The sequence below is a fragment of the Cryptomeria japonica genome, chromosome 1, assembly GCF_030272615.1.
Source record: "Cryptomeria japonica chromosome 1, Sugi_1.0, whole genome shotgun sequence".
NCBI classification, from domain to species: Eukaryota; Viridiplantae; Streptophyta; class Pinopsida; order Cupressales; family Cupressaceae; genus Cryptomeria; species Cryptomeria japonica.
The window spans coordinates 483,451,241-483,466,033 of record NC_081405.1 but is presented as its reverse complement, the minus strand read 5'-3'; the positions used below and the strand labels follow the sequence as shown (position 1 = coordinate 483,466,033).

Below are 14,793 nucleotides of genomic sequence, written 5' to 3'. Positions count from 1 at the left end.
ATGTATTTTCAGTCTGCTGTGGTAATTTGGACAGATTCAATTTGATGCTGTTTCCCTCTTTGAAAGGTGAACGCTGCTCTCTTGGATGAGTGCTATTGCTGAATGGTTTGATCTATATTTGATTGCTGAAGGTTCTTTGCTCTCTTAGGAGAATTGCTGTTATTTGTATTGATTTCCTCCATTGATTGATAAGTCCCCTTCAATGCTTGGAATGTGTAATGGTACTTTTCCCTTATGATTTATTAAGTATCAGTAGTGGATTAACCTTTTATCTAAGATAGATAATTTAATATTAAGGTGTTAAATTCACTATTTATTATTAAGTGTTTACACAATATTTTAATAAAGTATCAAAGTAATTTATTCAAGTAATGATAAACTAATTACTCATAATATATAAAACATTGAGATAATGATTTGCAATGGTGAAACATTAGGGCAATGACTATATAAAATTGATTAATACATATCTGTAAATCACAGAGAGGCTGCTTTCCTGCACGCAGAGGATTAATTATAGGTATAGGGTTTCCAGGCAAGGGAGCACTCCAAGAGGACACGGTTCTTACACAAAACCCCACATGCCTTCACGGCATGAAATAAACACGGTTCTTACATAGAACCCCACATGCCTTCACGGCATGAAATAAACACAGCCCTGGCCAGGACACTCCTGGGTGTACGCTGTACCCCGAGTTGGACACACACTGTATGCCTCTTCTCCAATGCCCATTGCCCAACCACCAGACCTTAACTATCCTCTCTCTTTTTCTTTTTCGATTTCTTTTTCCTCTACTATTTTCTCCCTCTGTCCCTTCTTTATTGATTCATAGGTTTTAAATAATGTCTCAAGGGTGGTAACAAAAGTCATAACCCTTCATAACAATTATAATGTCCATAATTATATTTATTTAATACTATTTATTATAATTCCATTCCATGGGAAAAAGTCCCATAATAGAATGAATTCTCCTTTATACTTTATTGGTGGAAGGTTCACCAACTTTCATAAGAATTGAGTCACCACTTTTCATTTTTGCCCTTGAGAACAATATATTATTCCTTAAATTGATCTCCCTTTTTTATCTCCTCAAATTGAAACTTCTCCCCTTTATATCCTCCAGATGAGGGAGAGTCACACCTCTTCATAATGGTCACAACCTTTCACAATTATCACCCTTCGAAAGGGTCACAACCCTTCATCGTTGCTTCCCCTTCGGAAGAGTCACTTCCTTATCTTCTTCCCATAAATGCTTCCTTAATTCCTTTTCTCCCTTTTTTCTTCCTTCATCCCCTTTTCTCCCCAATTGGAGTTAACTTCTCTCCCTTTTATATCTCATGTTTGAGGGAGTCACAATTTTTCATTTCATGTCTTTTGATTATTCATTTAACTTAACTAAATTTTAATTATATTAAATTTTATTTTTAAAATTATTATTTATTAATAAATTCTATTTCAACAAGGGGACATTACATTCGTCTAGATGTGTGAAGTAGTGGTATCCAAGGGGTGTTGGGTGCTATTAATATCTTAAATAGATTAAAAGAAAGTGATCAACATGTGGGCTCTATAAGGATCTATGTTGATGGGGATTGCCTCCCAAAGATAATGTGCTTGAGTTTACTAGTTTTTTAATCCATAGAAAGTAGATAAAGTGTTGCTTGAGTCCCTATGGAGGCAATCGTATGTCTCCTGAATCTCGTAGTAAATGATGTTGTCGGGTAATTATGTCATATTGTAATTAGAATGTTACGTGTTAAGGGTTGGTGGTTACATGACGGTTGTCGGCAGTTGGCACCAGACAACCTGTACCGACACCTATATATATGTACTTGGTTCCTATTTCAGTGTGTAGATATTGTGGAAGAAAACTATGTTTTGAATGTACTGGCATTTGACATTAATGAATACATACATATGAATTCTTCTGTTTACTTGCATTGCTATATATTGTCACATTTCCTACATTTCTGTGTTGTTATGCACTGTTGAACACACCCACCCCTCGGGGGAAAACATCTGGCGCCATTGCCAAATTAAACTTGGAATGACGGGAACATACTACATGGCACTACGATAATGGGGCAACTAGTGAGCGAGGGGACCAGTAGCAATACCGAGGAAGAGCCGACGAAGTTGTTCGAAGGAGAGGGAGCACTAACAAGGGATTTCACCTGCATCCTATAGGCATCCATCGAAACTTATGTACGGAGGGGGGCCACGACCGAGGAGGTCTCTTAGAGCGCAGTGTGGAGTGCCCTTGGCGTAAGTCCGGCCATAAATCGGTTGGCATAGGCGTTCCTTGCTCTCCAAACTTGCTAAGAAGAAACCTACCATGAGATCTGTCGACAACAAATTTTGCGGCAATTTGAAGAAAGGAGTCGACAAGAGGAGGAACGTGACGAAAGCCGTTGACGAACCTTCAACCCCACAGAAAGAAGGAATTGATGCCCGTGACGCTAAATAAGGATAAAAACCATGTACCGAAGGGACAGGAAGAAGACGCGCACAAGGCAGCCGCGAGGACATTGAGGTTAGAACAACAAGCAGAACGTCGATGACGACTGAAGAATCTTGTTGAAGAAAGCACAACTGGCAATGATGGCTCGGGTGCTGAGGGCCAAGGTTCCGTACTAATAGAAACCACCAGAAAGCAGTTGGGGAACCTTTCCCTGACATTGGAAGAGATTGGTAACGGGAGTATGGTAGAGCCGTACATGCCATACAGAGGTGTTGAGACTAGGAGGGAAGAGGAGACAAAGACCGAGAACAGAGAGGCGGAGGATACCAATGTGATCGAAGGTGTCGGGAGGACACAAGGTCATGGTAGTAGAAGCAATTTGTTCGGTTCAAACTCATGACATCCTGGTAGTCAGAGCAACTTGGTGGGACCCAAGGTACCAAATCTCGGCGGAGTACCTTTTGGAGGGCTAGTGTCTGGAGGGGGAGTTTTGGAGGTTCAAGTTCGAGTTTCGGAGGGCAGACTGGGCCGCCGCCAAGGAACGTGATGGCGAATCAGCAAAAATTGCCTAAGTTCAATGGAGACGGGAAAGAAGACCCGATATGGCATTGCTGTACATGTGAAACAATCTGGTCGACCAATGGCGTGACCGACAGGGTGGAATGGGTGGTGCAATTCCCCGCCACCCTACGAGGGGTAGCCATCAATTGGTACTCGGATGCTGATAAAACGAAGCTGACAAGTTGGGATGAATTACACAAAGCCTTCGAAATGGAGTTTCGACTTCTTTGAGACGACAATGAAATTGTGGTTTGAAATCCTGAGTACCAAGCAAGGGAAAAGTGAGACCATCTGAGTATATAGTCGATGCTCGAAATTGCTGGGAAAAATGGACAACGAACTTGGTGATGGATTGAAGAAAAGGTGGTTTGTGGAGGGTTTGAAGTCGTCACTCAGAAGGAAAATGAAAATTGTACCACCACCTCCTACGAAGATGCCTATATTCGGGCAATGGACCTGGAAAGTGAAGGAAAGACATCCAGGAAGAAGAAAGACAAATCCTTTGGGGAGGAGGACTCCTTCGAGGAAAGTAGCATCGATGAGGGTTCGAGCAAGAAGGTGCAAGCCCTCCAGAAGGATATGCATCTCATGATGAAGGAATTTAAAAGTATGAAGGGAGGCACCAACAAAAACGAGGAAGTATGGTGCACAGAGTGTAAGGAGGAAGGTCATACAAAAGGCTCCTGTCCTAAAAAGGCCTTCTGCAACATTTGCCAAGTGTTGGTACACTCCAACAAAGAATGTCCCTACAACATGAAGACACGGGGGAATCAGGTGCTCTTCACCCAGGAGCAGCCGTCACCCTCCACTATAGCAGGCACATCCCAGCCTCAAGCCAACACCACGACATCATTTGGTTGTTATAGAGGTAACCGAAGGGGAGGAAGAGGCAACAATAATAATAACAATAACTGGAGTCGAATGCAGTATGATGACAAAGGATGGCCGATGATTCAGTGTCGGGCCTGCAACCAGTGGGGACACTTTGTGCGGGATTGCCAGAAAGAGGAAACACTGCAGAACTTGTGCAGATGGTGTGGTCCTTGAGACCACGACGACACAAATTGCCCCAAGCTAGGGGTTAATCTTCTCAATATTGAGAAAACTGGTGATAAAGAAGTACTGGCAATCACTCGTGCTTAGACCAAGAAGGCCACTTATCCTGACCCCTGTACGGAGAAGGAGAGATTACGAGAGGCAAAGGCCGACATTGAGCGGGAGATGACGGCAGAACGACGCAAAAAAGCAGAGGTGGTGAGTAACATCATCCCGTATTGAAGCCGAAAAGAACATAATTGGGCAAGTCTTGCAGATGGAGCTGCCGATAAGGGTGAAGGACCGTCTGGACACAATGCCACAGCTGAGGATTGCCATTTTCAGTACTGTACAAAGCACCGCACATGCACCTTCAGGTGTGACCTAGACGGAAGTCCCGGTCAACCCCTCGGCTGATCCAATGTTGTTGGCCTTAAATAGTTGTTGGCATCCTGCGGTAGTGGAAATGGGAATCCTCGGGGCTATCCTCAAGGACACCATTATGGATAGAGGTTTTGGGGTAAATGTGCTGCCGGAGGATACATGGAAGAAGCACGGGAAGCCAACACTATGGCCACCCACATTCAATTTGGTGGGAGCAGACCAACACGGTATCAAGCCACTCGGCACTCTGATGGCCCAGCCTGTGACCATTGGCACACAACCCTTCCTACTGGATTTTGTGTTAATCCCACTTAAAAAGAAGGGCTATGACGCCATCTTAGGGAGAGGGTGGCTGGTCATAGCAAAAGTGAACAACAATTGGAAGAACACCCTTTCCATGGAGAAAGCGGGGCGAAAGTACATCATTGATTTGAGGACCCAGGTTGTCGGCGAGGAGCTTGCATCATCCGACTCTGATTCAGAAGACTCAAACAGATCGGAGTGAGATTCCTACGAAGGCAAAGACGAGATGGAACCAAATAATGAAGGAGTACTTGAACTCGATGGCTGCTCGGAAGATGACATCTGCTCATTGAATGGACTCTTCCATTGGCAAATGGAAGATTATGAAGTATTCCACCCTGCGTGTCACATGCTGCAAATTGAAGAAGAGCCAGGCGAGAAAGATGAGTTCCCACCAGAATACAGGGAGTATAAGGAGGGAGACGCCAAAATGAATGATGTTCCGGTGTACGAGTTTTCAAAGGACAGACCAATGCGGTACGAAGACCCCACCGTGAAGGAAACGAACTTAGGAGACACTGCCACCCCTCGAAATATTTGGGTAGGAGACGACTGGAGCCTGATGCTGAAGGCTGCAACATTCAAAATTTTCATGGAATACAAGGACGTGTTCGCTTGGTCCTACAAGGATTTGAAAGGGGTTTCGCCCGAATTGTGCGCCCATTGGATACCATTGGTCCTGGGAGTCCCGACGGTACAGAAGAGGCCGCATCGAATGAATAAGAACTATGCAGCCAAGGTGAACGAAGAGATTGAATGGATGTTGGAGGCCTACATCATATTTCGGGTGGAGATAAGTGAGTGGGTCTCGCCAATTGTGATCTCGCTGAAGGAGGCCAACCAGATTTGCATCTGCATGGATTTTCGGTGCCTCAATGCAATCACCATCAAGGAACCGTTCCCTATACCTTTCACAGACAACATCCTGGAGGAGGTGGCTGGCCATGAAATGTACTCATTTTTGGACGGCTTTTCCAGATACAATTAGATTTCGATAGCTGAGGAGGACAAGTTGAAGACCACCTTTGTGGTGGAGGACGGAGTCTATGTGTACAACCAAATGCCGTTCGGTTTGTGCAATGCTCCGACGACATTTCAAAGGATAGTCCTCCACATCTTCGATAAGATGTCTGTGGGAAATTTTAAGGCCTTTTTGGATGACTGGTCAATTTTTAGTAGCGAAGACACTCACTTGGTGGCATTGAGAGAGTGCATGGAGAGATGCTGGAGGGCAAGGCTGGCCTTGAATCCGAGGAAATGCAAATTTATGGTATCGCAAGGAAAGTTGCTGGGCCATATAGTTTGTAAAGTTGGATTGAAAATTGACCCGGATAAGGTACGAGTAATTGTGGATATGGAGTCGCCCATTGATGTAACGGGAGTAAAGTCCTTCTTGGGACATATAGGATACTATCGGAAGTTCATCAAGAACTTTGCTCAACTGTCATTCCCACTAGACAAACTCACAAGAAAGGGCAAACCGTACATATGGGGACCAACACAGGGGGAAGCATTTGAGGAACTCAAGAGGAAAGCTGGACTGGAGAAAACGGTTGCAGCAGTTGGACCAACTGTCTAAGTCAAGAAAAATGGTAGAAGGAAGCATGACAACCAAGGACAATGGGAAGCGAGTGTTGCAGTCTGGAGTAAAAGTAGCAGGGCCAACAAATATAGGAAAGGCCAAGAAGAAGACAATGTCGGAGCAAATCACACCTGACACTATTACATTTGAAGGATTGAGTGGAAACGTATGCAGGACCTGGTGGCTGGAAACCCCAGATAATCATGTAATTAAAGAATCTCTTAGGAAAGCACGGGTGCATTGGGCAATTCAAATGCCCATCTTCGCCATTAGGGATTTCGAATCATGTCTGCGAATGATGGTGGCCACATATGATAGCACGACGAGGGCATCCACTTTCTCTTACCAGCAGAGCACTGTGACTCTCCTTTGCACCCGACGATTTTGCTAGGGTATTTGGCATTCCAGACGAGGGAAAGAAAATAGACAAGAATGCCACGAAGATGTCGCCAGAAAGGAAAGAGCAATTGCTGTGGTTAATTTGTTGAAGTGATCTCTCAAACTAGGAATGGGTTGCCATCAAGGCACCCAAGGGAAGAGGGTTGAAAAAGTCCTACATCGTTCCAGGTGATTGGCAGTGTTTGCTGGATGTTATGAAAAGCATACTTACAGGAGCCAGCAGGGCATCAGACACGATGGCACCCATGATTGCACTTATGAATGGCCTGAGGAATGGGATGGTGTACAACTGGGCAATAGTTTTGTCTGACAGAATCCATGAATTCTTGATCCTGTGACATAAGGATTTTTACATTCCGTTTCACGCCATAAGGTTGTTCCTCGACGTTGTACGCACACAGGTGTCGCCGGAGAAGCATGTCTGGAAACCTCGAGAGATGAGGAACCCTTCACAACCATTCAATTTCTATTGGACCCACCTGGATACCATGGCAAGTAGCGGGGAACCCTTCACAGTCATTCATTTTCTATTGGACCTACCTGGATACCATGGCAGGTAGCGAGGAAGCCCATTCTAGCAGGAAGCAACAGAGACCACCACAGGTAGACACAGAACAAGAGATGGAGACCATTGACGAGGATGTCAAAGAAGAGGCCAATAGTAGTGCAGAGGAAGGGGATGATTCCGAGGACACTTCTTCTAGGAGCAGCCAGAGTCATGACACATTCTGCCTTGCCAATAGGAAGGAAGTAGAGAAAGCCCCGAGTATAGAGGAGAGTAGTGGCCATGCAGTGTCTTTTGGGCACATGACGAGAGGAATCCGTGGATTACCGGCGGGTGGAGTGCGACCTGCGGGAGTAGGCTGACTGGTATATGCACCGATAGTATTGACTTAGGATGGAGGTCTGACACCTCTCCAGACTTCGGGGGTGACAGTAGGAGCCATACCAGCCATACCCATCCTAGGATTTGGGCAGTTGAGAGCCTGACCTTCATTGCCTACACCCTCTAGGGTTGCCACAACAGTTCCGGCAGAGGACGTTCCAACAGTGTCATTGGTTCCCAACGAACCTCCTTGCATTGGGTCTACCGTACGAAAGGAACCAAGTACATACAGGGGTCTTGGCAGTAGAGGGTATGGTGACCGGAGATGATGATGCCACCATGGATGCGTGGCTGGATCGCTATGAGATGCCTCCCATGACACCACTGGGACCCCCGCTTGCCTCACCCCAGCCACGTCCTTTTCCTGAGATTGTGGACCTCGATGAGGGTAGTTCTCATCAGGAGGTAGGTTAACAGGAGTTCGCGATGGACTTCCTGCAGGACACTGTTGGGTTTGAGGAAGAGATGGCAGAGATGCAGCAATAGGGGTAGGCCACTACTGAGAGCCAGCTGGAGGGCATAGAGATATTTTTAGCAGAGATGGGAGCCAGTGCGCAAAGGTTGAGGCCAGCGCACGAAGATTGACAGTCTTTATTCAGGAGCAGACCGTCGGGCAGTCTGTCATTGAGGGACTCCTCGCCTTTGCCACCAGAGGGTGTGCTGAGGAGTTTGGGAGATGTTTTGAGGCCAGGGGTTGGCCTGCTGTGGATACTCCCGAGATGTTGGCAGATTAGAGGAGTGAGGAGACGACTGAGATTGGTGGAGTACACTTGCTACTACAACGGGTAGAGAAATCCTTCTGGGACGGATACTACCAGCTCAGACGTACCCAATATGGTGCCTCGACAACAGAGACAGAGCGGGTGGCGGCCATCACAGCTCGGGAAGAGCTAGCCACTTGCTTGCATATGATGGAGATGGAGCTGGCACAACAGAGAGCCCGAGCGACCAACCTAGAGGAGGAGTTGGCTCGTGCCAAGGCAGAATTGGCCCTAGAGATGACGGGGTGTGCACACGAGGTAGCAGAACGGGCAGCCCTTGAGACCTGTCTCACATCTACCTTAGAGGCGTTGGATGGGAAGCAAAAGGAGCTTATGGAAGCAGTTTTTATGGTGAAACAATCCAGGGAGAGGCAGTTGGTAGCTGAGCGAGATCTCTAGCATAGGACACAATAGGTTCACCAGCTGAGGGAGCAGTTGGCAGCAGCAGCACCACCGACCCCTTCTTCATCAGGGACGCCCTCTGTACCCCCTCAACTTTGATTTTCATGTTTGCTCTTAGTGTCATTTCCCATTTTGTTTGTATGTCGTCAGGAGACGACCTCCTTTTTTTGGGGGGATGATGTTGTCGGGTAATTATGTCATATTGTAATTAGAATGTTACGTGTGTTAAGGGTCGGTGGTTACATGATGGTTGTCGGCAGTTGGCATCGGACAACGTGTACCGACACCTATATATATGTACTTGGTTTCCTATTTCAGTGTGTAGATATTGTGGAAGAAAACTATGTTTTGAATGTACTGGCATTTGGCATTAATGAATACATACATATGAGTTCTTCTGTTTACTTGCATTGCTGTATATTGTCACATTTCCTACATTTCTGTACTGTTATGCACTGTTGAACACACCCACCCCTCAGGGAAAACAAATGAGGCATTTCAAAATGAAGTGTTCCTTCGTCTCTATATTTTGGAGGGAGGAAAGATGCTAGATTTGGTCCTAGTGAAGAATATGATCAGTCTCAACTTTTGGTTGGCGAGAGCATAAATGTGAAACTTTTAGAGTACTGCGAGTTAGTTAGAGCGGGAATTAACTCGCCAAAAGACTTGCCGTTGGTTTTTTAACAATTTGTAGTATTTTTTTTCAAAACTTGTCAAAAACTCATTGTAACTTTTTAGATAAACTTGCTAAATCTGTATAATATGATGATCAGTCTCAACTTTGGTCCTAGTGAAGAATATGATGATCAGTCTCAACTTTTGGTTGGCGAGAGCATAAATGTGAAACTTGTAGAGTACTGCAAGCTAGTTAGAGCGGGGATTAACTCGCCAAAAAACTTGGCATTGGTTTTTTAACAATTTGTAGTATTTTTTTCAAAACTTGTCAAAAACTCATTGTAACTTTGTTCTTTTTAGATAAACTTGCTAAATCTGTATAACATCATTTTTTCCACCCAAAGTTAAAAAGTTATTGTGACTTTAGAATTTTTGGGATGCAGTTGGAGACAGTTGTGGCAATTCAGGGTATGCGACTGAAAGTGACTTAGGGCATGTGAATACAAAGATTTTCTTTGCCTTTTATATTCTGGGCCCTTGCACAAGAATGATTGGAAAATCTACAAATTTCATTGTTTAACATTTTAAAGTTACATCCAATCCAGAAATCAAAGTATGAATGAAATTAGTGCAATAGAATCACAGATATTAGATTAATGCAAAACAAAAATAAAATCTTTTATTACACAGGCTTCCAACTACTATCAAATTATCAATGATCATCATGTTTACAAGTTACAATATAGTTTTTTAAAAGCCATCTAGTTGACAGCTACCAAAACTTTCTGTTTATTTCTCACTTATGAATTCCAAAGATTTGCAGTTTGTCAGAAGACTGAGCAGATTTGATACTTTATTTATATAGTAAGTTAACATTGTGGGCCCTCATTTAATGCTGAAAAACTAAAGCTTGCTAGGAAAAAGGGATCACTGGTTTTAGATTGGCCAAAGGAGCTTTCCCTCTCATCCATCTTCAGTTTGTGGATGATTCTACATCACTAGGAAGTGCTACTTGCTTGGAAGCTCAATTGCAGAAACTTCTTAGGGTTTTTGCTAGAGCTACTGGTCGGCTATTTAATCATGGTAAATCAAGCATCATTTTCTTTCACTGCTCTTGTCAACTGGAGGATCAAATTCTCCATATCTCCCACTTTAAAAGAGGATCTCATCCACTTCAATATCCGTGGGTTCCTTTTGGAGCCAAACAACTTAAAGATTGGAAATTGGCTTATTAAAAACTCAAGGATGAAATTGTAGAAGTGGACTAATAAATGGCTCTCATTAGGAGGACAAATGACACTGGATTAGGTGGCCCTTCAAGCCTTGCTTGTATATGTTTCTTCTATCCTGAATATTCCGGGGTGGACTTTAAAACAATTGGATTTCGTTTGCCAACAATTCATTTGGAGTGGTTTGCAAGAAAAACTAAGGTGGTACCTTGTTAAATGCGAGACCCTTTGTCCTCCCAAGCAGGAGGGTGGTTTAGGTTTCAAATCCTCCACCAAGCACATAAGGCTTTGGCAGCTTAACTTTACTGGAGAATGCTTATGGCTCCTTCTGGATCATGGGGGTAGCTAATATTCGAACCAAGTATGCAGAGAATAACACCTCGGCAAGTATCATTAGGTTGTCTCTTCCCTCTAAAGGATCATCCATTCTTGTTGTTCTAAAAATGGGTGAAGCTTTTATAGAAAAGAGTTTGTTTTGGATTGTCATAATGTTAAAGTGCCAACTTTGGACTGATTCTTGGTATGGACATCCACCTATCAATACTAAGTTCCCAAAATTGAAGACTACCATGGATGCTTTGCAGGCAATAGGATGGATCAAAGTTTCTTGCTGTTGTTAGCCCACTATTCTTCCCTGGGAGATTAGACAATGTTGGATTCCCTGTTCAGATTGGGCAATCCACGTTGAGCAAGCACAACAATCTCAGATTGAAACAATTCCCTTGGGTCATCCTCTTTCAACTTCCTCACTCTGGAATTCCCTTGCTTGGGGAAACAGTCCTACAAGTGAGCATTCAGTATCATCAGGCTATGCTACCCTAAGCAAGAATATGTGTCACCCTTTGAAGAATGTCTTCAAACCCATATGGAAGCCTACTATTTGGCCCAAGGCGAGTTTCTTTGTGTGGTTGGTGCTAAAGGGAAGAGTCTTAGTTGGTGATAGGTTCATGAAATGTGGCTTTTAGGGTCCCTTTCATTGTGTTTTATGCTTGGACAATGAGGAAACCATTATACATCTATTTTGCCAGTGTCCATGTGTGGTTTTCTTATGGAAGTGTTTATCTACAGTGTTTAATCTTCGATGGGTCAGCATCCAGTCTTTTGAATAGCTTATTCAAACATGGCAAAGCCATTTACCTAAGGGTCAGAATTTCATTCCTGTGATATGGTCTGCCATCACCCTTATTCTCTGGGACATCTGGAAGGAGAGAAATTGCAGAATTTTCCAACCAGACAGTAGGGATATCACATATTCGGGAGAGAACCAAAATGAATATAGCTAAATCTATCAAGCATAAGATTTTTCTACCTCATATTCTTACATTGGACTGTGAGATTTTATGTAAACAACTCTCATTGCAACCTAGGACTTTGACAATGTCCACTTTTTGACCTAAAAACAAATACAAGTTGGATCGACCTTGGATAGCTCCTCCCTTTGGGTATGGTAAGCTGAATACAAGTGGTGCTTATAGGGGCAATCTAGGTCAGGCTAGTATGGGAGGCATTGGTAGATATTCGAATAAATCTGTAGCCTTTTTGTTTTTTGAAAGATTGAGATGTAGAACTAACAATTTAGCAGAAATTAAAGCTGTTTATAAAGGGATACAAGAGGCTCCCAAACTTGGGTGGCAAACCTCCAAATTAAATTTGATTCAAATGTAATCATCAAGTTTCTCTCTTATTCTCAAGGATTCCATAGCAAAAATTGACAAATAATAAGAGAGTTGGAGAAGATTCACAACTTGCAGGATAAACTCCAGGAAGTTCAATTCTGCCAAATTCCTAGAGAGCACAATAGAATAGTGGATGGTCTAGCCAATTGGGTTCTTGACAACCACAATCTCATTTGTTATACTTATGGTTCACCTCCTCACTAGTGGCCACCCAAGCTTGAAGAGGATCTCAGAATTATATCCTTCTCTCTATTTTTTTGTAACAAACACTTTACTTAAGCAAAGCAAACAGAAACTATTATAACATTTAGTGAAAGATTTTGCAACTAACTTTCAATTTCAGCTGAAATGAAACAGTTAATTAACTAACTAACTAATTTCATCAGAAAAAGAAACTAACCATCAAAAGAAATATTGTTCTTTTTCAACTGGAAAGAAAGAGTAGAGTTTAGAGATTACATAGTAACAAACATCGTGCTGATAACATATGCAAATCTTGGCATAACATGGGAGAGGGAGAGCATCATCAAGGGCTTTTCTGCCCAATGATAAACTTAAGTCTCCCGTGCTCTTCCTATTGGAAGGGCCCGGCCCTTCACGAGGGTAATAGACTAAGGATTGAACAATTACAATTAAGCCATCTAAGCCTAGTGTTTAGAAGCTACACAGACTAGCCGATCACATACTATAGGTATACCCTAGCTAGTATGTCCCTCTGGCTAGTGGTGTATCTGGTTCAAGTGAATTGATGGTCCCATGCCAACTGCAGCACAACCTTGGTCAAGGATTCATAATATAAGCACCATAATGTGCTGTCAATGTTCACCACCCTTACTCAGCATAATGAAATGGAGTGCTTCTGACTCTCTAATATAACAACATGGTTTAATTGACCAAGGAACCTACTGGTTCAATATTCACATTACAATTGACAACCATCATGGCAATAGAGATTATCAACCTTCTTATTGCTGTCTACAGAGTAGAACATCCATTATTACCTTAAGGGCAACAAAAAAACAGTGTCGGGGATCAGACTATTCAATTGGTCAAGGATTCTTAGATTGAAATGCATACGAAATAATATCATAGCCCTTCTAACTTTTCCTTAATTCATTGAACATATAACAGACTTTCGTTACAAATAATCAAATGCCATTTTCTACGAATCCAAATCAAAAACAATTTTACTTCTTTAAATTTAAGTGAACAAATCTGTGACTACATTACAAGTTAGCTTGAAGCATTATCTTCCTCTGAAGTTCTAATAATAAAAGTATCAAGACTCTACTTGTTCGCTCCACTATACCATGGAATGGGTACATGGCGGACAAGCAGATCTCGAAGGTGCAACTCATATCTAATAGAGAAGACTCATCATAGTTAAATTCATCAACAAGACAGCAGAGATTACTTCCAACTGCTTTAAAATGCAACCAAATTGCATACGTTCACAGTCATAATAAGAGAAATGCATGATCGTGAACAGTTATATACTGTTATATAAAAACAAAGACACGTGCTTAGCCATTTCAGATGCAAATAAGACTGAGCATTAAAGCATACAAGCTTTCACAGTGTGCTTTCTCAATGGATATAAGCATTGGTATTTTTCAACACAGAACTGTAAGCAAGTTAATGGAAAGACCTGTGCCTGAGAAAGAACTTCTGCTCACAACTCTTGCTAGGAAGATGATAGGCTCGATCTTCTCTGATCACCAAGGGTAGCTTAAAGTGTATCTCTGCCAGCAAAAAAAAGAGCATTCGTTTCTCTCCTTTGCGAAATAAGAGTGGATCGCTATGACAGAGTGCTTCCGCAACAATTATCTCCCTTCTTTCCAAACGTAAAACTTCCTTGCTCCAAAGAAGTGCTATATGAATCAATGCATCGTGGGAAAAAGCCGCTCCAAGAAAACCAACACCTTGTCATCTTGCCGAATGAAGGTGAAGCTAACATCTCTAAAAGTGTTACGCCTCATTCAAAATATTCTGTAATAAGGTTCTCGATCATTAATTGGTATAAGTTAAACTAGGCAGAAATGTAAGAAGATTTTCGCTTATAACTACGTTCTCATAAGTTATTAACAAGCAACAACATGTTTATATATGTACATCCTCTCTATGTACATATATAGATACACAGATAGACTAGAAATGTATTAATAATAGTTAAACAATCAACAAAAAGGAGTTTTAATAAACACACACACGCACACACACACACACACACACACACACACACACATATATATATATCTGTGTGTGTGTATGCATATATATATATATGTATGTATGTATGTATGTATGTGATCTATATATCATATATATATGCATATATGTGTAAACATGTATACACACACACGCACACACACACACACACACACACATTCAATTAAGAAGGAATTGAGATTCATAACAAAGATATGATAACCACTCAAGCAACACTCAAAACAACAAGATAAACACTAAACAACAACTGCCAAAAGGAACGTCACACA

At 42.5% G+C, this 14,793-nt stretch overlaps 1 protein-coding gene across 1 annotated transcript in view; it reads left to right on the top strand.

Moving 5' to 3' along the window:
- LOC131031286 (uncharacterized) overlaps window positions 1-14,793 on the top strand; it is a 226,410-nt gene that overhangs the window by 121,092 nt on the left and 90,525 nt on the right. The window lies entirely within an intron of this gene.